The following is a 25,075-nucleotide window of genomic DNA, read 5'->3' on the forward strand; positions in this document are numbered from 1 at the left end:
CCTTTGAGAGGAATGTCCTTTTAGGAGACTAGGGAAATACCTTAAATGAGGTATATTCCTCTTTGCCAAGTGTGATGATGTCAGCATCCTACAAATATAGTGATGGAAATGAAAACCCCAGTAAAGCATATAGTGCGTCATGTTAATGCATATGTCACTAGTGTTATAACATAGTTAGGTAGGGATTTGAATCTTGCAGTTGCTGAGTGTGTGTGACACTGTTGGTCAATGTGGTGTTGGTTTGCTTTTACTACGGTATGACATATCAGGATACAAACAGTATGTGCATTGCACACTTCAGGTATCTGTGTGGCAAATACATATATGTACATGTGACCTCAAGTAGTACATAGGTGTGAAGCCTGCATACTATATGTATACATTTCTTACCTGTGACAGAATGTGCTGCTTTCTCAGATCATAAGTCACATAGGTATGTATGTGACAAGGCCGGCCACTGTAGTAATCTGTGGCCATAGTCATCTGTGTCACACACACCTATGACGGTTTCTATAGACTAGTGTAAGTGAGGGTACATGCCTGGGATATAAGTCAGACATGTTCATACACAACAAGGTCTGGCAATAATGGACAGTCATTATAGATGTACAACAGCCTTGTGGATATGCATACAGGCCTCTTATTGCTTATGTGATACACAAAGGGACTTCCGAATACCTTTGGATATGTGGATACAAAAGGACAGAAGACATAACACTTGGTTGTACTTACACATCGGTACCCGACATACATGTTGGGGGCTACCACCTATGTGGTACTCTCAGGACACTATGTATAGCAAATGTGGATGACTATGCTATAGTTGGCTTACAGCTCTGTAGCATGTGTTGGATAACAGGCATCTGTCTGTATGATACCCTTGTGTAGGATATGTGTCCCATCTGGAGAATGCATTGTAGGCCACTGCATGCATTTCCAGATGTGGATGGACATATCCCTAGTGTGTTTGCATGCACCTAAGGGGCTATATGCCAAACATGTGTGGGCCCAGGAACGGGTGGCGGTCAATACCACTGGTTACTGTTATAGTATAGGACCGGAAGGATACAACTGTTACTGAGTTCACTACATCTGTGTGTCACTTGTCAGGACATCATCTGATAATTGGTTATAGTCAGGCTGTTGAGGTTGTGTATACTACCAGAATGCTAAACATTGACAGTTAGTAACAATATCACCCACAGCAGAGTATCAAACAATGTCACACACACATGTGTACCCATGTTAGAACATATCTGTAGTAGAATGCATACTGGCCACCATGAGATACTATGAGATGTTAACACTGTGTAATACAGGGTATGTCACACGTCCCATGTGTCCACTATGCACGTACATGCAGACAGTGCACCCCCACCATGTTCACAGATGTACACTGCAAATCTGTACAGCACACATCACACACGTACTGTCCACTCACTAACACATGCTGCCAACACTACACACTTCATCCACGTGGCACATGGGCAGACAAGACATATTCAGACATAACACTGGTGTACACAATAACCTATTAAAGCACTGTTAAAAGGAGATGCCCGACACCGGTCAGTCCCAGAATAAATCCAAAAGTTTAATGAATGCGATGCACAATCCAAAATACATATAACGTTAAATGCTTATTGAAACACCGCGTTTTTCGTCTAAAACTCAGACTTCATCAGACATCAATAAAACAATCCATTAATTAATTAAACATCAGTATTTATAGGCAAACGCTATTTCAAATGGTCCAATAAGGAGCCAAAATCATTAATAATTAACCAAAGACTCTGAAATGGAGCACTTCGTATTTAATGAAACATCTAACTTAATACAATCTAACTTGAAAAAACATAATATCATATGGTGAATGATTATGCAAACATTATTATATATCGAAAGTCATGAAGTAAACGAATATAACTTCATACAAATTTACTGGATCCATAAATAAACACTCATATATATATATATATATATATATATATATATATATATATATATATATATATATATATATATATATATATATATATCTATATATATATATATATATATATATATATATATATATATATATATATATATATATATATATATATATATATATATATATATATATATATATATATATATATATATATGTATATGTATGTAGGAATGCTTCCATGTTTGTAGTAACACTCCCCTCTAATGGCCTTGGACCAAAATGACAAATCCCAACAGAAAATTCACAACATATCTAAAATGTGTTTCTATAAATATATATTATTATAAATATATGTTGTGGTTAAATATATAAAATGTAATTAAAATCAGACCCAATATCAAACCTTAAATACTATTAATAAAATATATATAAAATTGTAATTAAGAAATAAATATATGAATCCATAGATATAATAAATATAAATATAAATATAAATACTATTATTCCATTGATCGATTAAAATGAATATAAATATGTTGTATTTAAATAATATATCATAGATATAAATTCCAAAATATTAAAAAACTTGGTGAAATAAAACCAGCCCAATATTTTAATTACATTTTATATTTATATTTTGAGTGTTAGATTGTATTAAGTTAGATGCTTCATTAAATACGAAGTGCTCCATTTCAGAGTCCTTGGTTAATTATTCATGATTTTGGTTCCTTATTGGACCATTTGAAATAGCGTTTGCCTATAAATACTGATGTTTAATTATTTAATGGATTGTTTTATTGATGTCTGATGAAGTCAGAGTTTTAGACGAAAAACGCGGTGTTTCAATAAGCGTTTAACGTTATATGTATTTTGGATTGTGCATCGTATTCATTAAAGTTTTGGATTTATTCTGGGACTGACCGGTGTCGGGCATCTCCTTTCAACAGTGCTTTAATAGGTTATTGGTTGGTTTTGCACTGTTTCTTCTATTTTTGCGGTTACTGGTGTACACAATACAACATTGACAATCATAGCTTTGATGCCCCATGCTTGCTCAGATATACCTACAAGGATATCATTCACTTTCCTGTTGACAATCTGCTAACATTGCTACACCGCTATAAAGTCACCCTGTGCATCAGCACCATGTTAGCCTGTTCCTGCATCACTGTTACAGATGAGAGGAGGTAGCACAGGTCTCATCATATGCACAGGGTGTGTTGTCGGTTTGCCAGAGCCCGACATTGACCCATCCAATCGACATGTATATGTGTGCGTGTGTGTGTGTGCGTGTGTGTGTGTGTGTGTGTGTGTGTGTGTGTGTGTGTGTGAGAGTGACAACAGTACAGCATGGGCCAATGTTGATGTCATGTGTGTGTGTGTGTCAGTGTGAGCCCTAGGTGTTTGTTTTATGTTTGTGTGTCTGCATGCACACAGCTCCACCATGTGGCTGCCATATACGGCAGGTTGTGGGACAGCCACAGACTGTACCTGCCAGGCTGTACAGATCATTGTCTCTGGGCACAGACATGGAACCTGTGCCTGGCAGGGGTGCTACGGACAGTATCAGGTACCAAGCCTGACTGGGTACTATCATCAGAGGCAGAGGTATGTCGACTGGAGCCACGTTCCTGCTGGGACTGGCCAGAGCCATGTGCACTTGGTCTACTAGGATGGTGAATGGACAGGCCAGCCCCAGCATTGCTGGGGTTGGTACTGACACTACGGGAGCAGCTGTGATCTGTAGGTCATCCACGACGACTGCTAGCTGCTGATGTTGCTGGCATATGTCCGCGTCAATGTCTCAGCCATCCCACACAGTCCTGGCTCATGGAAAACACATTGTGGAGGGCATCTAATGTTTCCCCATAACGTCTATCAATGACTTTGGTGTAATTATGTATGGCAAAGGCAAGGTCATGGATACTGTCATTGATAGCGGTGTTCTGGGCCCTCTGTGCCCTTAGTCTCTGTCTGGTGTACTGTTCCATACATGCCTGAGCCTGCATTACAGCCCAGAACATAGCTGAGGTTGTAAGACGTGTGGGGGCATGTCTGCCAGGGGCAATACAACCAGCGGTGCTCCCATGAGAACCCCTGGACATCTGCCTATGTGGTACCATTCCACAAATCTGGGTATGGCTGCTGTGAGGGGATGCATGTGCCATGGATACCACACTCTCCTGGTCAATGCCAACTCTATGGTGTCCCTCAGATAAGGCCATTGGTGATAAGGGATATATTGGCATAGATGGGGTTGAAAGCTGTGTACTGTCGATTGGTGGACCAACAACAGACCCTGTCAAACCTGCCTGTGCCACAATACACGTCTCATCATCTCCACTATTTGTGGCAGTGACTTCAGGTTCCCTGCTGCATTCAGCCAGCCCAACCTCTGCACCTGTGAGAGTAAAACAGGAAACACACTTTACAATCTGTACATGGTGTTATCACACATGCACACATGAACACATGCACACATGCACACATGCACACATGAACACATGCACACATGCATACATGAACACATGAACACATGCACATATGCACACATGCACACTCCTCACTACAGCAGATACACACACACACCAGCAATCCAAAACATACTCAATAGTGGTTGAAGGTGGGTGACAGTATCACAAGGCAGTCACCTCACATGTGTCAGCATGCAGAATAAGTGTTGCTCAAGTCCATGCAGTGCGAGTGTAGACAGCCCTAGTTAATGACAGTATACATGGCTGTGATGCATGTGTGTAGATGTTCAGTGATTGCCTACAACCTGGAACACAATGTGTACAAGGACACAACATTGCTGTGCAAGTATTATAAGCTCTGCAATGTCCTGTGCACCATCACTCACAGGTATACATACCATGACTGCATGTGTTATGTGTGTGTGTCACATAGATTTCCATGTCTGATTGCAGTGTCTGTGTCTGTAGCAGATAATTCTGGACACGGGTGTAGCACATGCATGCTATGTACACACACGGGATGAGTGGTGCATGTAGAAGTGATGGAATACCAATGCTCAACATGGCCATTGTACAGTGGTTATGGTGAGTGTGTGTCATATTCCAGATATGCCAGTTCCAGCCATGACATTGCATGCTACATGACTGCAACATTAAACATCACACATACCCAATGTGTGTCATGTGACCTATATACCCAATAGCATTATAGGACATATATGTGTCAATTTGTACAGAATGCGACTGCTATGCATATTGTGTATAGTTGCATATGTTTGCACACACACAACATGCTATGCATAATGTGTATAGGTGCATATGTGTGCACCCACACAACATCGAGGTGCAAAGCAATGACAGCTATTTGTAGTACTGTGGTCACTGTAACTGTATGGGGTGTAGTGCCATTAACCATCATCATTATGCATCATGTGGTCACTCAAGGCCACTAAAGTGTGCCAGACCACCGCCTAGCATGCTGTACCTGAACTGCAGTGCCGTGGCTATGTTCACAATTACACAGCCATGTTGTACAAGGGTGTGTGAGGTGCCCAATAGGGAGCATTGCCTAACATGACTGTGTTATGTGTTGAAGAGTGTTGCACAGCCCCATGCTAGGCCCCTACTCCTCAGGTATATTATGCGTGGTGTGTGGATGACATGTGGGATACTGAAGTGTGACCTGGCAGCGGGTGTCCGGTTACACTATGTGTAGCATGTTGAGGTGTACTATGACAAACGTGTTATGTTGTGTACATGTGTATCAACAATGCCTATCCAATGTGCAGTACAGTGCTGCAAGAATTGTGTCTGATGCTCTGTGCATTGCATGTGATTGAGGCAGCTACTGACTTTACTGAGATGTTTAACATCTCACAGCAAACATGCACAGCATGCATTATGTGTAGGTGTGTTACGTGTACATGGCCTACACCTCACCTATGACATGCACATTTTATTACCAATATTAAAGTGTTAACACACTCACCAGCATGTATCGACTGCCCTGCTGTCACACCAAAGGGACCTACAAGAATATGACACAGTATGTCAGTGGCCACAACTGTGGCATTGCTACTGTGAGTGTGCTAAACTGCAGTACAACAACAGTCGACAATCACAGGTGTACAGATACTATTCCAAATATCAGTATTGCACACAATAGGCAGCACAACTGCTAAAACACAGTACACATCTCACATATGCATAACCTAACAATAGAGGTAACAGTAGTCTACAGATAGGGCATGTTACCTGCACGCTCCATGTCATCATGCTGGGTGGCTCTGGCCTCCATGATGACACATGTCTGATGCTGTTGCTGCTGTAGGTCAGGAGCCACCATGCTTAGGAGCAGCTCCTCCACTCTGGTGAGGGGGGGATGTATGGCCACCCCACCACCTGTGGCAAGCTGTTGTCTATGGATATCAGACGCACACCACCGGATATGTCTAATTAAATCACTGCAGTGATGGTGTACCTGCTCATATGTCTGGTTATGAATGCCTATGTCATTCACCCGACGAACAAGATCTTGCCACAGAGCAGTACGCTCATGCTAGTGCTGGCTGGCCCTGGAAAACAGCAGGGTATAGTGCTGCACCAGGCTGTGGTGGATTTCCTTTTCCTCCGCTGCTGTATAGGATGGGTTGCGTTGATGAGCCATTACCCTGGAAGACAATAAAACTATATGTGTGAGCAAGTCATGTGGCACACTTAACATTCTACAGTACAGATATCACTTAACTGCCATATATAGCATCTGTTTGTCTGTCAGAGGATGCACACGTTCAATACCACATATCAGTGCTCAGCCCACAACTGGCTGACAGTGCCTGGCACACTCCATATATCAAACCACTATACACCAGTACTCAGCACACTGTTTGTGACACAATGCACAACCTCGCCACGGGGGTATATATCATGCTAATGCATGAAGAAATATGTCATCCATTGCAATGAATGTAAAGTACAGTTACAGTATTACCAGTAAACCACCCTAGTCATTGATGCCATACCCCTACCTAACTTATGTGCACAGTTGTTAATATAGCTGGCATACTGCTGTAACAGAGTATACATGTTGCTAGGCACACACGCATACCCTGTAACACACATGTGATTGCGGGCATGGTACAGGCATCATTACACACACATCAGACATACATGCAACACACAAATGTATGCCGGCCCAGATGAGCATTACCTGTGTACCTTACAGTACTGTGTGCCCCTATTTACAAAAACCTATGCCTGAGGTTTGTAGTCTGTGCAGACTACAGGAAACACACAAGACAGTGTTACCACGCAATGTGAACATACACCATACTGTGCTGTTTAGGCCTACAGCTTCAGGTAGTACTACAGTTCATATGTGAGCTGGATTCACCAGCAGTACCACTTACTGAGCATACATGTATTGCTTCAGCCTACAATGGGACACCACAGTCGTCCACAAGGAACTACATCACAATATATGCCATCCTACTATGTCTGCATCGCAATAACTGACACATCTTTCTCTGGCCTCACACCTAGGACACAAACTACCATGACAGAAACAACCTCACACTAAGCTATCACACCTTTACAGACCTTGCACACATTCACTGTCACACTCATTCCACCTCTCATAGCAGGTATTGCACTGAGTACGTGTGTGTGTGCATTGTGTCATAGGTAGGTAATACACTATTGACCCTAGGGCCTAGAGCAGCCTAGCCATATGCTACCCTGGCCTTTGACACACATGTAATTTGATTTCACTTGCTCCTGTTAACCGGAAACACAGAGGTGATTCCCAGGGCGTATTACCTATCTCCCAAACAATCATCAGGGGTATGTATGACATCTGCTAATGAGGAGCCTTGTTTGTTAATGCTGGGTGGTTTAGTCCTGACTATGGCATATTTGTGGATAGGAACCTATCCCTCCAGCATGTGCTGTTTAGTGAGGTGATGAGGATTAGGGCCCTAGAGTGTGTAGCCCGGAGGGATTGTGAGGTGTTGACATGGTGATTGCCCGACTGCTATGAGTGTGACATACCTCTGTATGTCCGGCAGAGGTAACCTCTGGGTGGACGGCATGCAACACAGACTAACTGTGGTTTTGTGAGCCAGTCTGCATAGGGCAAGTGTTTGAGGCCAGTATTACTCTTTGTGAGGTATGTCTGTGGCCTTTCCACTCGCTGTAGTTGTCATGTGAGGTACATAACACATGGGGCATTGTGATGAGTAGAGGGGAACACTGACCTATATTTCCCTAGATGACACACCTTTTGTGATGACACGTACCACGTAGACAGATTACAAGACTAGTGTCGCACTGTGATTATCAAAGGGGAGGCTACTGTCCACCTGTGTCCCATGTTCCCTTCTGATCTTCCTCTCTTAAATCCCTAATTTTGCACGGTTTTGCACATTTTTGTGCATAGCGCAACAATGGGCAGCACTGCCTAATTGGGTTTAAACTATTCCTGGCTCCACAAAGTCTGCTCTTCACTTTTTCCCTTAGAACTGCTCTATCTCTCAATTTAAACACCATATTCTCATTCTAAGGCCCTTCACTGGTCCAAATAAATAATCTTACAAGTTAGCACTATTAAACCATAAGCACTACTTACTCTTATACTCTCTACGATTACCTTGTCCCCTATTGGTCCGTCTTAATTCAGTTTCCCTATATTACTCTAGCTTGTCCAAAGGTCAGTCAATGGTTTCCTCTCCAGTCCAGCTGGTGAATCTGGGAATTTTGAGGCAATGTTACAACTGTCTCATGTACATGGACAACCCTCTCCTCCTCCAAACAGGTTCAAATATATGTGAGAGATGCAACCATATAGCCAAACTGGAGGCTGAGCTCTCTCATCTCAAAACTGGTGAAACCAGTCAGGAGGAGAAGGTAACCTCACATAACACAATTCTAGTATCACATAGTCCCACCACATCAGTGAACCAAACACATAAATAGACAAAAACATACTCGGAGGCTCTAAATAAAAATATACCTAAGCAAAAGAGACCTCCAAAGCAGACATCCAAGCAAATGCTACCCCAAAACAAAACACACACAACACATAGCCCACAAAGTCAGTGTGCCAAGCAGCCACAGCCCTTAAGGCTGAATAACACACCTGATACTCTTGTAATAGGTGACTCTATTGTCAGACACACTGACGTCCCACTCACCAGGCTGAATAAAGAGAAGGTCACAGTGAGCTGCCTGTCGGGTGCTAGGATCTGCCACATAATGCAAGCACTCAGGTCACTCCAAAGCAAATACAAATATGACTCGGTCATTGTACATGCTGGTGTGAATGACCTGAGACGTACCTCCTTGGACTACATGAAAAGAGATATAGAGGAGCTCTCTGATCATGTAGCTTAGGCCGGTATGACCCTGACCTTGAGCAGCATCTTACCCTCACCCAGAATGATGCCACAGTACAAAGACAAAATGATCAATTTTAACAATTGGCTAAAATTTTGGTGTCATGCTAAGGGGATCCAGTGTCTGTCAGCCTGGGATGACATGCTTGACAAGCCACGTTGCTTCACTAGGGACAGCTTGCACCTGTCACCACTGGGCTTTTGGATATTGGCAAAGGCTCTTGCCACTCCCATAGTGCCTTTTTTAGGCAAGGCTCAAAAGTCAAACCCACCTCCATAGACAGCACAAGAAACAAGAAACTAAGGGTAATGCTGCTAAATGCCAGAAGTCTTAACCTCAAGATGCATGCACTCAAAGCTCTCCTCAGTATGGAGAACATCGATATCTGTGCAGTGACAGAAACCTGGTTCAAGGCTCCAGAGAGCACCCCAGCACTACCAGGTTATACCTCATATCATGCTTTTCGGCCCCAAAACCTGGACCGAACCACAAAAGGAGGGCGAGTTTCCATATTTATCAAGGATATCCACACCTCCAGGTTAGTGGCATTGCACAAAGTATCAGAGACCATCCATGTGCAACTAACAGTGGGCAAGACTGCTTTTCAGTTTATAACATCCTACAGACCACCCTCTCAAAGTCAGGAATCCCACTCGGCTTTCCTGAAAACATTGGCGAACATGAAGATCTCTCCGAACACCATTATATTGGGCGACTTCAACTACCCAAACTTAGACTGGGAGTACTACTCAAGCCCCAGCACCTTAGCCCAAAGATTCCTGGAAATTATAAACTCAAATGCTATGGAACAACTAGTCACCACTCCCACAAGAGGGAGTAACATACTAGACCTGATCATTACCAACATGGGGACTCTATGCTCCACACCTGAAGTATATCCCTCATTGGTAAGATCAGACCATAAATTAATGTCACTGGATGTCCACATCCCGACCCCACCCCCAGCCCAGCAAACCACAGTGAAAAACTTCTCAAAAGCGAACTTCTCACTTCTCAAAACCAAAGTGGAATCCTTCAAGGCCCCAGAGCCAGTGGAAACTACAGCCCAAACTGCAGAATCCTATATAAATGCATTCTATGGACATCTCCAGGAATGCATGGATCATGCTATCTCAAACAAAACCAAAACCCAAACATCCAAAGGCAGGCGTCCAGTCTGGTGGACCCCAGCCATAAATAAACTGTTCAACAGAAGGAGGAAGATACTACATGATAGAGCAAAATCCCTAATAGGGAAGGCATCTCTGATCAGTACTAGCAAAAAATTACGATCCCTCATAAAATCCTCCAAGGCCAGCTTCGAGAGAAAAATTGCTCAGGACACTAAAGACAATCATAAGGCTTTTTTCGGTTATGTCAGGAACCTGGGATGCAACTCCCAGACTTGGTCTGAGTTGATTCTAAATGACAAAAAATACACTGAACCCACAGACATCGCCAATATCCTGGCAGACAGGTTCAGTGCAAACTTCTCCACCCCCCCCAAAAAAAGAGCAAGTATCTATCCCGGCAGAGGGCTGCCTCCCAAACATCTCTGATGCTCAGGTGAAGGCTGCCCTCTCCAAAGCAAAAAACACTGCTTCCATGGGACCAGATGGCATCCCGGGTTGTGTCCTACATGAACTCCAAGAAGAACTAATCCCTCAAATAAAACAGCTGTAAATCTCAGTCTCACTACAGGATATGTGCCCACAGAATGGCCTACAGCAACAGTGGTCCCACTCCACAAAGGTGGAACCTCTACGGACCCTGGAAACTATCACCCCATAAGCCTGACTAGCTTAGTCTGCAAGGCTATGGAGAGGATCATCATGGAGCTTATAAACAAAGACATTGGGGACCTACAGACACTAGATCCTACCCAGTTTGGCTTCGTCAAGGGCAGATCCTGCCTTTTGAACCTGGTTGACTTCTTCAAAACAGTCACCAAAGCCATAGATGAAGGGAAGGTAGTCCACACAGCCTATCTGGACCTAGCAAAGGCATTTGACACAATACCCCACTTGGGCATCATAGATAAGCTATCCAGCTTAAATATAAACCCCTATGTCATAAGATGGGTCACAAACTGGCTCAAAGACAGAACCACCAGAGTGAGAGTTGCTGGAGCCATGTCAGACTCGAAACCGGTCAAAAGTGGCATCCCACAAGGTTCTGTCCTGGGACCGCTCTTGTTCGGTATATACTTTTCCGAGGTACAGGCCAACGTGGGAGGAATATGGCTCACCAAGTTCGCAGACGACTGCAAACTAGCGCAATAATCAACTCTCCAGCTGACACAAACATCCTTCAAAAAGGTCTCACAGAGATGGATAACTGGTGCCAGAGCCATGGTCTAAAGCTAAATGCCAAAAAGTGTATAGTCATACCCTTTGGCAAAATTACCACATAGGAGGTAACCCATTAAGTACAGAGAAAGAAATTAGGGATCTGGGGACCCAAGCTGATAGCAATCTCTCCTTTGACAACCACATTGCCAAAGTGGTTAGAAATACATAGCCCACCTCATCATGAAAGGATTCACCTCTAGATCAAGAGAGGTAATCGTGCCCCTTTATTCATCCCTCATCAGGCCCATCATAGAATACAATGCCCCTTTTGGGATGTACCTTACCCGACACCTGCAGCGATTAGAAAGACCACAAAAGTACCTCACCAAGAGGGTCAAGGGACTCAAACAGATGCCATATGCTGCTCGGTTAAAAAAACTCCAGCTCTACTCAGTTGCATACTGCCTACTTCAAGGCAATCTATGCCTGACATGTAAAGCTATGTCCAATCCAGAATTAATGGACATGCTCCACCTCAGTAAATCTAAATCCCTTAGAGCCACACGCTCGAGGGACTTGAACCTCAGCACTGAAATAAATAGAACTTGCTGGAGGGACATATTCATAACCCAGAGGCTCCCTTCACTCTGGAATAGAATTCTAATTCATGTTAGGCAGAGCACCTCACTGAATCTCTTCAAGAAGAATCTTGATGAGTGGATGGGGGATCGTAGGTTTGTCCTGGGATTACTTCCGTGTCACCATTAGGCAGAGGCACAGCAAACTAAACCTTAAAAAGGGCACAGTATACTCAAATCAAGGGGTGGCATAAGCCAAACAAAATCGGGCTAGGCTTATAATTGCCCGAGGGCAGATAGCCTAGTATGAACCTATGAACCTATACCTTCAGTGTTAGGCAGGCTACCACCTATGTGGTAGTTACTGGGTAAAGTATTTTGGAATGGGGTATGGCACTGCAGTATCAACACTGGTCTTCAGTCCATGCCTTGGTCATCAGGCACCTGTTGCAGTATGTATGACCGCGTGTCAACCTCTCTCTCTCTATATATATATATATATATATATATATATATATATATATATATATATATATATATATATATATATATATATATATGTATATGTGTGTGTGTGTGTGTGTGTGTGTGTGTGTATATATATATATATATATATATATATATATATATATGTATATATACATATACATATATTTACACATACATGTAAACATCCATTGCTGTACATATAGATGCACATATAGGCACATATACTGCCCACCTTTCATGGTGGGGATATCAATTATGTAACAGTTGTGAGACATACGGTTATGTAATAATATTGCACAGTGTTGTGCAGAATACATTTTGGTGTCCTCAGGCCATGTAGCTGTAGCAGACCTCACTGGCTGTAACACAGCAGATCTGACAATTCAGTCCCACAGCGTTTAACCACCACATGACATATACCAGCACTGCTTGCTGTTTTCTAAGCCGCATACTACAACCTACGTAGATATGTGCACATAGCAACCTTCAACAACATATATATGTCCACCCTTCACTAACAGTTGCAGTATGCCCCTTGCCCTATGCACATGTGCATATACATATAGATACATACTGCTGCCACATATGGATGATTCACAGTATGTAGAATACCCTTCAAACACATCAATTGGATGCCAGCAAATACATACCTGATACATACCTTACCTTTGTATTTCTCACCTCCGTCTGTAATTGTTGACTTTTTTTTTTTTTGGTTTGGGTTTCCTCTGTGTTTTGAGGTTGGTCTTTGTTTTTCGGTGTCCGTCTGTTACTGGCTCTTTGTCTTTGTCTCTGTGTCTGTCTGTCTGTCTGTCTGTCTGTCTCTGTCTCCCACTCTCTCTCTCTCTCTCAGTTGCTGCAATGATATTATTACATGTGTGGACAGCAAGTACAGGCTGCTTTTGTAGGTATCTGCACATGTGCATGTGATGGCCTCTGCACCAATTGTTGCCCACCATTTAGTAATTGCATGCAGCCTGCTGTGTGGTAATTGCAGTACTCACTGTGATTTCAGGACACTGCTATAAAATGCTAGGTTAGGTAGGCATAGCCCTTTCAGTTTGCCTAGGTGGGGCCCATGCTTGTTTGCTCTGGACACTGTTGTCTCAGTCAGAAGGTTGGTATATGTCTCATATCTGAAGATAGGGTTGTAGCCAGTGATATGTATGTTGTACTGAAACCTGACTGTTGTTTCTTCCAGTACACTCTTCTCAGTGTGTAATTTTACTCACACCAAATGCTAACACAGGACACATGGGAGTATGTACTTTCTTTTGGCATTAGAGAATTAACTGGCATACAACAGTAGTTATTGCAATGTATTCCTATGGCTTTCCTATTTTCCCTTTACATTCACTCATTGTAATGCATGTTATATTTCTTTCAGCACCAAGTTATTCTGTATCTGTTGTGACTTAGTGGTACTTCATGCAGTCTAGTGTTTGAGACTGATGGAGGTGTTTTATTTTGCTGCTGAGCAGAACAGGGGCCCTGCCATATAGAGTGACTAAGGCACTTTTAAGCTGTTGTAAGCGGGTTTGCGTAGATTTGCACGATGCTTAGCAATACTAAGCTAAGCGCACACATGTGCACACTGGTGCAAAACCGCTAACTACTGTTTACAAGTGCTTACTCCCACTAACCCCCGTGCTCATTTCTTTTAAAGAAAAATAAATGGGGGAGATAGGAATGTGGTGATAAAGGGGGCACAAAGAGGGGAAGGTAGTAGGGAAACCAGCTCGGGATGTGCAGGATGGGTGTGGGGAAGGTCCATAGCTGCCCATTTCTTTACCAGCAACAGCTGTGCATATGCAATACATTAGGAGTGAAATTTGAAACCTTCCACCCCTGAGAGAGGGGTGAGGACAACAAAGTATGTTGTACTACCAATTATGAATATCAGACACATGTACTGTTTGTGAACTGCTATACTGTCATTAGTACTTTACTCATTTCTGAACAGTTTGTGGTTTGTTTGTGTTGACATTAGCACAGTCTGCTGAAGACAACTGGACATATTTCAGTACTGAGTATGCCTACCTACACCCTTGGTTGTGCCTGAATACACGGGTATATAGTACTTTTGGGTCCCTACTGCAGAACTGCAGAGAGCATTATTTATTATCGTGTGATGTTTATCTTGCTGAACATACAGAGTTGCTGTGTACCTGTTAGTCTATCAAGGCAAGTAGTCTGAGTATCTCCCACCTGTGGACATATCCAGATGGTAGACAGAGGTTAGCCTAGTATTCTTTGTCTGTGCACCACACCAGTCTTTTCAGCACCTGAACAATGGCATTGTCACAGGTGGTTGCTAGCAGTACATGGCTACATCCTTTGATATTTCTGTGTTGTACTCCTACATAAGGGCATGCTTGTGGAATTCCTTCTACAGCTATTTGCAGAGTGTGTAACAGCAGACAAGCTGATATGCCTGTGCGTTTCTGATTCTTCCAGGCCTCAGATACTCTCATGTATATATTTGAACAACCTCAAGGAAAGGTACATATAAGTAAGATACACCTGTGATATATTACAGACATTTTTCAGTTGAGACTTTGGGGGATTCGGAGCATATGTATTACTACATCTTTTCTGATGTGCAAGCAGTGTTTACTCTCACTTATTGAAATTTTTCATTAAGTGTGATTGCCCACCTTTCTGCCTACTGTTAGTACATTACACAGGGAGTCAGAGGGGCACAGCTAACATTTGTTTACAAATCAGGGACATCCCTGTAAATCAGTCACAGTTGGGAGGTCTGGCCTCTGACCTATGCAAATATGCCAGTGTTTATCCTGCTCTGATACTGTGTGGGGTTTGTAAGGTGCTACTGTAACATTATTCCCTACTAGCATGGCTGGTTCTCTTTTCACAGTCATGTCATGCAATTCCACAACACCTGCTGGTAAAGGGCCACAGAACAAGATTTGTGTTATGCCATTCCTATTTTCCCTTTACATTCACTCATTGTAATGCATGATATATTTCTTTCAGCACCATGTTATTGCATATTTGCTGTGGCTTAGTGGTACTTCATGCAGTCTGGTGAGTCCAAGGTCTGGGGTTTGAGACTGAATAGGTATTTTATTTTGCTGCTGAGCAGTACAAGGGCCCTGTCATACAGAGTCACTAAGGAACTTTTAAGCAGTTGTAAGTAGGTTTGCGTGACGCTTAGTGATGCTTAGCTAAGAGCACACAAGCTCACACTTGCGCACCCCCGCTTACTACTGCTTAAAAATGCTTACTCCCGCTAACCCCCATGCTCATTTCTTTTAAAGAAAACAAAATGGGGAGATAGGACAGTGGTGAAAAAGGGGGCACAAAGAGGGAAAGACAGTAGGGAAACCAGCTTGGGATGTGCAGGACGGGTGTAGGGAAGGCCCATAGCTGCCCATTTCTTTACCAGCAACAGCTGTGCATATGTTTGAAATTTGGTGTGAAATTTGAAACCTTCCACCCCCAAGAGAGGGGTGAGGGCAACAGATTATATTGTACTGCCAATTATAATTATCAGTTTACATGTCCAGTGGACATGTGTACAAAATGGGCAGCTATGTATCGGGCGTAATTTTTTTGTGGGAACAGATTGCCCTTTTTTTATTTTTTTTTTCAGGTGAGAGTGGAATGTGAGTTAGAGGATGTAGGTATATTTGGGGAGGTAGGTTGGGGAGGTAAACAGACAAGACAAACAAGACGCATACGGGGTGGAATTTGACACATGGGGTGGGTGAACACAATTGACGGGGAAGGATTTTGGAAATCGCAAGCCCATGAGCCCACAGATGGTAACAGTGGAACTGAGATCCCCACCCATGGGCAGTCACCACTGCACCTTCACAGCTGCGAGGGTGGCTGTACTGAGGGCTGTGTAGGTTGGGCAGGGTCACCCTTGAGACGCGCCACTCTCGCCTTGACCTGGCATAGGGGAACAGTGACTGAACGCTGGATCTCCCTACGCACCACAGCCAGGACCCTTCGAAGGATGACAGGTGGCCCTTCTCCGCCCATGCTTGCATGGGGGGGATGAGCCCCATCCCCTGCAGCACTTCCACGTGAAGGTGGCACAGGACCAACGGAGGAGGGGAGCCCGGGCTGGGCACCAGACCTGCTGGTGCCAGGTGCACTCGCCAGCTGAGGAGAGACAGGTGGGTCCGCTGGGACTGGCCTTCCCATACATTCTATGATTAGGTGTGTTTAATTACAACATAAACAACAGCATTCCAGATTAGTTGTAACAGCATGCAGTAATATTCCCATTAACCCAACACACCAAGGTTCCAACAGTAGAACAGCAAGCATAACACATGCATGTATTGAACGACAGTGGATATTCCAACAGCATGCAGGGATGTTTGGTAGCAACAGGCCACCATGATTGTGGTGTTTGAACAGAGCACATGCATCAACGTGAATGCAAATATTTATAGAACAATAGGACATATGTCCCAACAAATATTTAAGATTACACATACCCATTGAGGTGTGGAATTCCGTGGTTTATGCACAAACAGTAGGGTGTAGAAAAAAAAACACAATTAACATCTTATAATTGCTTTTAGTCTACACTACATTCCTAGTAACTGCAAGTGTATATCCCCTACATGTATTATTATACTTGCCACCATGCATTAGGTTGTGTAATGGGTTTGGCTAGTTCAATATATACCTGACCTATATCTGACATACTAACTGTCCAAGATGCAGATGTTACTGCTACATATTTCTTGATTGCATTTATATTTCTTTATCTACATATCTGGATGTTTTCACATGCCATTTTCACTTCAATTTGTACAGAACCCTGCATTTCTTGAAGCACACTCACATTTCTGGGGAACAAATTAACATGCTACTCGTGTGCCATATTTACTTATGCATGCCAGCCAGTAACTGACTGTTGAGGACTGTATATATGCTTCACAGCTACTAGCACTTCCATCACCCACTTTAGATGGGACTGCACAACTCTGGGTTGCCAGCACTTTTTAAAACAGTACTATTTATATAATGCAAGGGTGCAACAACATTTTAAACTAAGTGACACAGACACACTCCGGGATTTAGACCATTATTAATGACATTACACACTTTTCTACAGGCTCACTTCTTTATTTGTTATAACAGTGTATATGGAAGACATATTCAAGACATATTATACCTGTATTAATAGGTTAGAACACTCTTTTTCAGGCTCACTCACTTATTTGATATGACAGTACCTGCAGAGATATTATTCCAGACATATTTTACCTCTCTTAATGGGTTACTACACTCTTTTTCTGGCTCTCTGACTTTTTTATCTGACAGTACATGCAGAGGACTTATTCAGGCCATTTTATGGCTGTATTATTGGACTACAACACTTTATTTCATGTTCTCTCCCCTATTTTATATAACAATACATGCAGAATAATCACTAACCTGCCTGGTGGTGCAGCCTTAGCAGCCTATCTGCATAGGTTTGCTGATTTGCAGCACGGTCACCTGCAGCTGTAAAGTAAATGAAGGGATATTGAGACATACCTATCCATTATACAGAATCAATTATCAATTCTTACATACTGCATTCCATGGCTACCTATTCAGTTGTGGGGCATCTTGCATCCCACGGACCTCCTGTATCCATTGGTTCAGGTGGTCCTGCTTCTGCCTCTTCAGGTCTGCATGGTGGTGATGGACCTGCTCACCAGTCTGAGGAACACCTGTGACACTGTTGAGGTCATGAGCTAACCGGTTCCAAGCCTCTGCCTTGTACTCCGTCCCTTGGAACTGGCCCTGCAGGAGTCTTGACTCATGACATTGGACAAGGAGCCAAACCATGTATTTCGACTCTTCGATGCTCCAATGTTGCGCTCAGAGGCATGTACCCTCTCCAGCACCAGCCATTTTAACTGCAGATGTGAGCTACAATCAGTTATGGTGAGTATTCCCACCTATGGGGCTTAAATATGCCGCATTTCCCGCACTTTTTTGTGATTGGCCATTTCTGACAATTCTCGGCTGACTGCAGACCTGCTTAGTAATGGTTAATCTACCATTTCTAAGTATATGTATGTTAACAGTGGCTGTTTCTCCTAAGCTGTCATGGCTTAGTGGTTCTGTACTTTGATTATGATGCACAGAATCCACCTGGGTTTGAACCTTGTCATTCATTTTATTTTAATACTGTCCAGACAGGCTAGGGGGTGTGGCTGCATTTAAGCAACTTTGCTCTATGTTGCTCCATGGTGCCCTATGGTGCCCTGGTTGGCACGGCGCGCACATCCACGCAAACACATTGCGCTGGTTAAAGCACTATTAAACTATGGGCACCTCTATTGCACTGGGTAAAGCACTCAAACTTTAGGCAACTCTATTGCACTGGGTAAAACACTATTAAACTATAGGCACCTCTATTGCGCTGGGTAAAGCGCTCTTAAACTTTAGGCAACTATATTGCGCTGGGTAAAGCGCTGCTTAACTGCAGGCAATTATATATAAGGATCCTTTAAAAATATATATTTTGTTCACTGATACATTGGCCATTTCACTGCTTTTTACTAATATTTTAATCATATATGTCAGGTATTATTTCATATACTGATTTAAAACATAAATAAGAAGGGGAGTGGTGGGACTCAAACTGTGAATGCCTCCTCTTTGTGCATGCTCTACCATTACGCTATCACTATTTGGTGTGATTTGTATAAACATTCTTTCTTAGGATCTTCCATGTCGGAATTGCTAACTACAGCTAAGCAATGGGCACACCCGCCCACACACGCGCAAATACAGACAGCTATATCGGGAATTTAAAAAAAATAAAATTAATGTTTTACTTTTTATAACTGTGATGGGGGTTTACAATGTCAGGGAGTGTGGTGTTGGGTGCAAGGACATTTGAGCGGACTTGCTCTTGTGTGTTTTCATTTTACTTTTCCAACCCTTGCAGGGGCGTGGACATTTAGACTGCTTGGCAGTCGGACATGCCCCCTGCTTTCCTACACGGTCCGTGTAAGACTTACAGTTGAGTCAGCATTCCCTCATGAATATTCATGGCACGCTGACATCATACCGTTCAACTGCAGCCTCAGAGTAAGACTTATTAAGTCTTACACAGAGAATTTGTGAATCCGGGGGTATATATTTTTTCTTTTTACTCTATATTCCTAGAGAAACAATGTTCAATATTTAAAGTGAGTCTCTGGGAAAAACAGTATGGATTATTGCACTACTGACTATACAGTCTCTGTAAGTATTTATATAGGGCAGTCCTGGCCTTTTACACATTTTAGTGTTCTCATTTCATTATTATAAGCCCATTTGTCATTAGCCAAGAGCTGTGGCTGCTTTTTTCAGTGACCTCATTGTTATTTTTTCATATTGATGCAAGCAAAGTCTTAAAGAAATACCAGTTTTGTTCCTTTTTTCATACCTATTACCTGCCAAACAATATCAGTCATCCACTTCTCTTGTTATAAGCAAATAAAATCAAATAATATGTTGCTTTAATAAGTTCTGTAAATGTTCACACTGTTAACTATGCACTTCTCACAACCACGAAAATATGTTTCTGTGTTAAATTATGAAGAGGAAGGGCAATTGTATAAACTGTTGAAGAGAACAAAAAAATACTTCCTGGACTCTTGAATTGTTTTAATATGTTCTGCACATGCTTGCAATTATCAGTAATGACAATGTATTTAGAACCCTTGCTTCTCTTCCAAAGTTCAACCAATGTCTCAAGAACTGAAGAATACAAGGGACAGACCACAAATTATTATTGTCTGTTGTAAAAAGTCTTTGATTTTAAACATCCAAAGTTCACAGCAGCATAGGTTGAAGCTGGTAACTGATCTTGAAATTGCCTGGCGTGAAATGGGAACAGTTAGCAGCCTTCAAAGGTTACTTATCATTTCAATGGAACTGAAGCTGATTTGGAAAATTAGGGTTAGATGTGACATAGATCCCAAAACCATAAATATTATACTCAATATACCTCTGAAACTTTTAGCAGAGATGTGGTGAGGGATGGAAGGTATATTGTGCCCATCTTATGATACATTTGAAATTTAGTGAAGATTCATTACATGTAGATGTGATATGAAGATAGTTAACATTACATGTGACAAATACTGCCTTTTCTGTTTGTCCTGCAAAGCTTGGTGTAAAATGATTAGTAACTTGTACTAGCTCAGAAGCTTATAGCCAGTAAAAGGCTGACATCTAAACTCATACAGCTTGGCCAGTAGTTAGATAATTGCATCAGGCCTTAAAGATCTGAAGAATTTAGTGTTAAATGGAATATTATACCATGCGATCATCGCAAAACCCGACTAACGTGCATGCTGATTGGCTAATCCAACCAGCGTGCACATAGTAAATCCAACAACAAACAACGGAAGAAGTCCGGTCGCTAAAATATCATGCTGCGGCGACAGCAAATAAACATTACCAAATGTAACACCAAAAACACATAACAATTAACGTAATCACACAAAACTAACCAATTCCCTTATTACACTCCTCAGTCCCTCACCTCGAACACTAATAAAATAAAATGTCATGCAGTCGCAAATACACCACACACACACTACATAACCACCACTTATAATACAATAAAACCAAGCATTCTCATAAAACCATTCACTCAGCTATATTCCCTGCAATACCTATACACAGACAACTCCAAAAATGTACATATTAAAAGTACACACCACACATCCCTCACAAAGTCAAAAACACACACCATACCTAACGTCCAGATCAGCATACATCTTCTAAAAGGGCATACAACACCACCATCTAGTGACCAAATAGTAAAAGTACATATTTTAAAAAAATTATACAAATTAAAACTACACCACATTTCAACATACCTATAACTACTAAAACATAACTACACGTTATAAACTTCTACACTGCTTAAACTATTTTATACTAAGCACCACCTAGCCCTTTCCTAACATTTCCTGAAAAACTAAAAAATAACATGTATTTAAATTAAAACAGAAATAAACAATAAACACAAACTGAAAGTGTGGACTATTTTATCTCACAAAAAGTGGAAGAATACAAAAAAAGCAAACAAAAACCTAAATAACAACAATACAAACATAATACAAAAAAACTAACACCATGGTATAATAGCAATAACCCACTTCTGGGTGTGGGTAATGCTGGATTTACCCACGGTTGGCTTTGTTTGGTCCCTCGGGCTTCGCCCTCGGGACCAAACCACGCCAACCGTGGGTAAATCCAGCATTACCCACACCCAGGCATGGGTTATTACTATAATAATATGTCCATACTACAAACAATGTGGTTGAAAAGAATTGCACATTGTACACAAATATTGTTATATTTAGACACTCCTATAAAATATATGATTTTGAAATATATGGATATACTGCTGTTCATTTTGGCTAGTACTGTCAGATGTTATATTTTATTAGGGTGTAAAGTATCTGTTTCAATTTCCCTCTCAAAGGAGTAAGAGCACAGAATAAGCCCCGAATTAGTGATTTGCATTTTGGCAAATAAACGCACTCACATTTTATTCATCAGCCTGCATATGTAGATGGAGCTTTGACCCTCTTAAAACACACACAGACAGGGGATGAAGACAAGAAATGGAATTAACAACAGAGGCAGACAAACACACACAAACACACACATATATACACACACACTACTGTGTGAAGGACTGTACGTCCTCTTGATTTTAAATAAGCCTAATGCCCAAAAGTCATGGAAACGGGGAAGAACATGGGTTTGTTTTCCAGCACAGTCTATGCAGTTTCTTTTCTCCTGTATATTACAACCAGCTCTTGAGTGAGCTGTGATTCAATGAAATGTGTGCACTGAAACATAACTTACTAAATTATCTTACTGTTAATGTCCCTGCTTCTTCAAAAGTTAGGAATTCTTGATATAATTTCAAAAATGTATAAAATGCACAAAAATACAGGAAAAAGAAGAAAACTATTGGGAGAGGGAGTGTAAACTATCACCCAATCAAACTAGTCTATGAAAGGGATTTAAATAAGATAAGCCATTTTCCTTGTGTGCAAACAGCAGCCATGAATATGTGAATTTGCTATAAAATGCATAATTTTTTTCTGTGTGTTTGATGGGTACAAAAATGTGATTATTATTAGTCTTTTTTCTTTGTATTTTACAGATGGCACCAGTGTTGTTTTGAAACGCTGTGATTCTTCATGTGTAGAACTCCATGAAAGTGGAACTGTTTTGGGAATTTCAACAGAAGTTACAACATCCTGCTGTAGTAATAATCTGTGTAATTCAGCAATGAGTGTTAATGTTAACTACAAGATACTTGTGGCTTCAATGTGTGCTATTATCACTTTTGTTAAATATGTATTTTGATGAAGTCATTATTGTACATTGGTTTTTCTACTGTGAAACTTATACCAAAATAATTAATTTCAGTGGTATTTATAATCTCAACAAATGTTTCAGAATTATTCTTTGAAAATGATAAAGCTATATTAAAATAATATTAAAAATAAACATTAATTGCTTGCCACATGAAACCTGAAGTAACTTGCTAGTCACTTTTAAGAGTTTATGGGAGTATGCTTGCACTTTCATCAGGCTGTTGTGCTTCACCAGCCTCTGTTGTTGACTAATCCCTTAGTCTCATCTCCTCTCATTCTTCATAGACACATCTCCTTGTTGCTTTTTATTGTTGTTTTTCCCTTTTTTCTCTAGATCTCAAAGAAAATGGAACTGTTTTCCAGGGTCCAGGAATGTATCCAGTGGAGAAGCAATTTTTGCCCGAATTTCCCATGTTTTATGGCTTGTGTATTTCTTAGGCTTTAAAGACATAGTTAACATAACTGTTGTATGTTAACTATGGGCCGGATTAGAGTAGAGTAAGACTCCATGCAGCCAACATGTCCAACAAGCGATCCAGGAACAGCCGGCAGGGGCGTGCAAGAGAGTTCCTAAAACGGCTCTTACATGGACAGGGTTAGGATATGCAAATTACCTCATTTGCTGCTGAAAGGCATGCAAATGAGGTAAATTTGCAATCCAAGAAACCCGAACCTGTCCGAGTAAGAGCAGCATTATTTGCAGAAATGTACTCAGTTGACAACTGAGTACCGTTCTGCAAATAGCAAAATGGAGCCGTGACATCTCCAAATAAAGGCTGCATCCAGTTGAGGAAGTATGCCACTGGCCAAATATACGGCCATTGGCAATGTTCCCTGATGCAATAATGAAAAATAAATATTTTTTTTTCCCCGATCTCCGAGGTTTAAGCATAGCGCAGCACTGCACAAATGTGCTGCGCTCTAAAAACCAGAAAACCATAAATTAAAAGGCACAAACAGTGAAATTATAGAATATCATACCATACAATGCAAGTGAATGGCAAGCTGAAGACAACATGGCTACTGAGTAGAGGTTGCTTAGGGGGGAACCAAGTCTAAGAGATGTAACCAAGCATTAGTAGGCAATCCCATGCAAATGAGGGTAAGAATACTGAATCCCAAGTCCACATAGCAAATGAGCACAGTCAGTGGAGTGTAAGAGTAGGATAAGGGGCGTAACAGAGTAGAAGATAGGTGACATCACGAGGGGGGTATGTATGAAAGAATGTAAGCTCATTGGAGCAGAGTGGCATGTGTCTGCTGTCAGTTACACATCACTGGAAGAGGTGTGTCAGCAGGTATCCAAGCTAAAGTCAAGAAATAGAAGGTGTATCCCGTGGATAACACTAAAGTTTCTGGTTGAAGTGGTTGCAACTTGTTCGCGTGCATGTGCGGCTGTGTGTGTGTGCATTTAAGCTGGAGTAAGCATGTGTAAGGATGGTTAAATCAGTGAAAGCGCGTTTGCGCCTGTGTACACGCATTTAAGCAGGAATTAGCAAGTATTAGGCCATGTAAGCATGTGTGTGTGTGCGTGTGAGCTGGTGTTTGAGTGTTTGCACTTGTGTGCGCAGCACTGCCCCCTGTGGAAACAGAAAGGGAAAAGGAAGTACAACAAAGAGTAGGAAGTCAACCAGGGAGAATCAGCAGAGCTAGCAGGTGAAAACAATCACAATCCGGCAATTACATAGGCAGTACACTAGCCCAGCACTTAAAACTCTGCAAACAACATTCCACTGTGTTTCTCTCAGAGACACTGCAGCACTGCAGTTAGCTAATAGAAGCAAAAACTGAAAAAGCTTTACTGAGACAAAGAAATGTTAGGGGCTGCCATTGCTGTTATAAGATGACATATGCAACATGCTGAGGGTGGTGACAATGCGAATGCTGCTGGACAACCCACAGTGAGGAGACAGAGATGAGTGTACAGGCCCAGGGTAACCTACCAGGTGCTACATGAGCTGCAGATAGTGGAGCGCAATAGAGTGGACAGAGACCTCTTGCAGCAAATTGTTGAGCCGTGCAGGCCACACCTCAC

The sequence above is a fragment of the Protopterus annectens genome, chromosome 3.part1, assembly GCF_019279795.1.
Source record: "Protopterus annectens isolate FY-2018-M chromosome 3.part1, PAN1.0, whole genome shotgun sequence".
NCBI classification, from domain to species: domain Eukaryota; kingdom Metazoa; phylum Chordata; order Ceratodontiformes; family Protopteridae; genus Protopterus; species Protopterus annectens.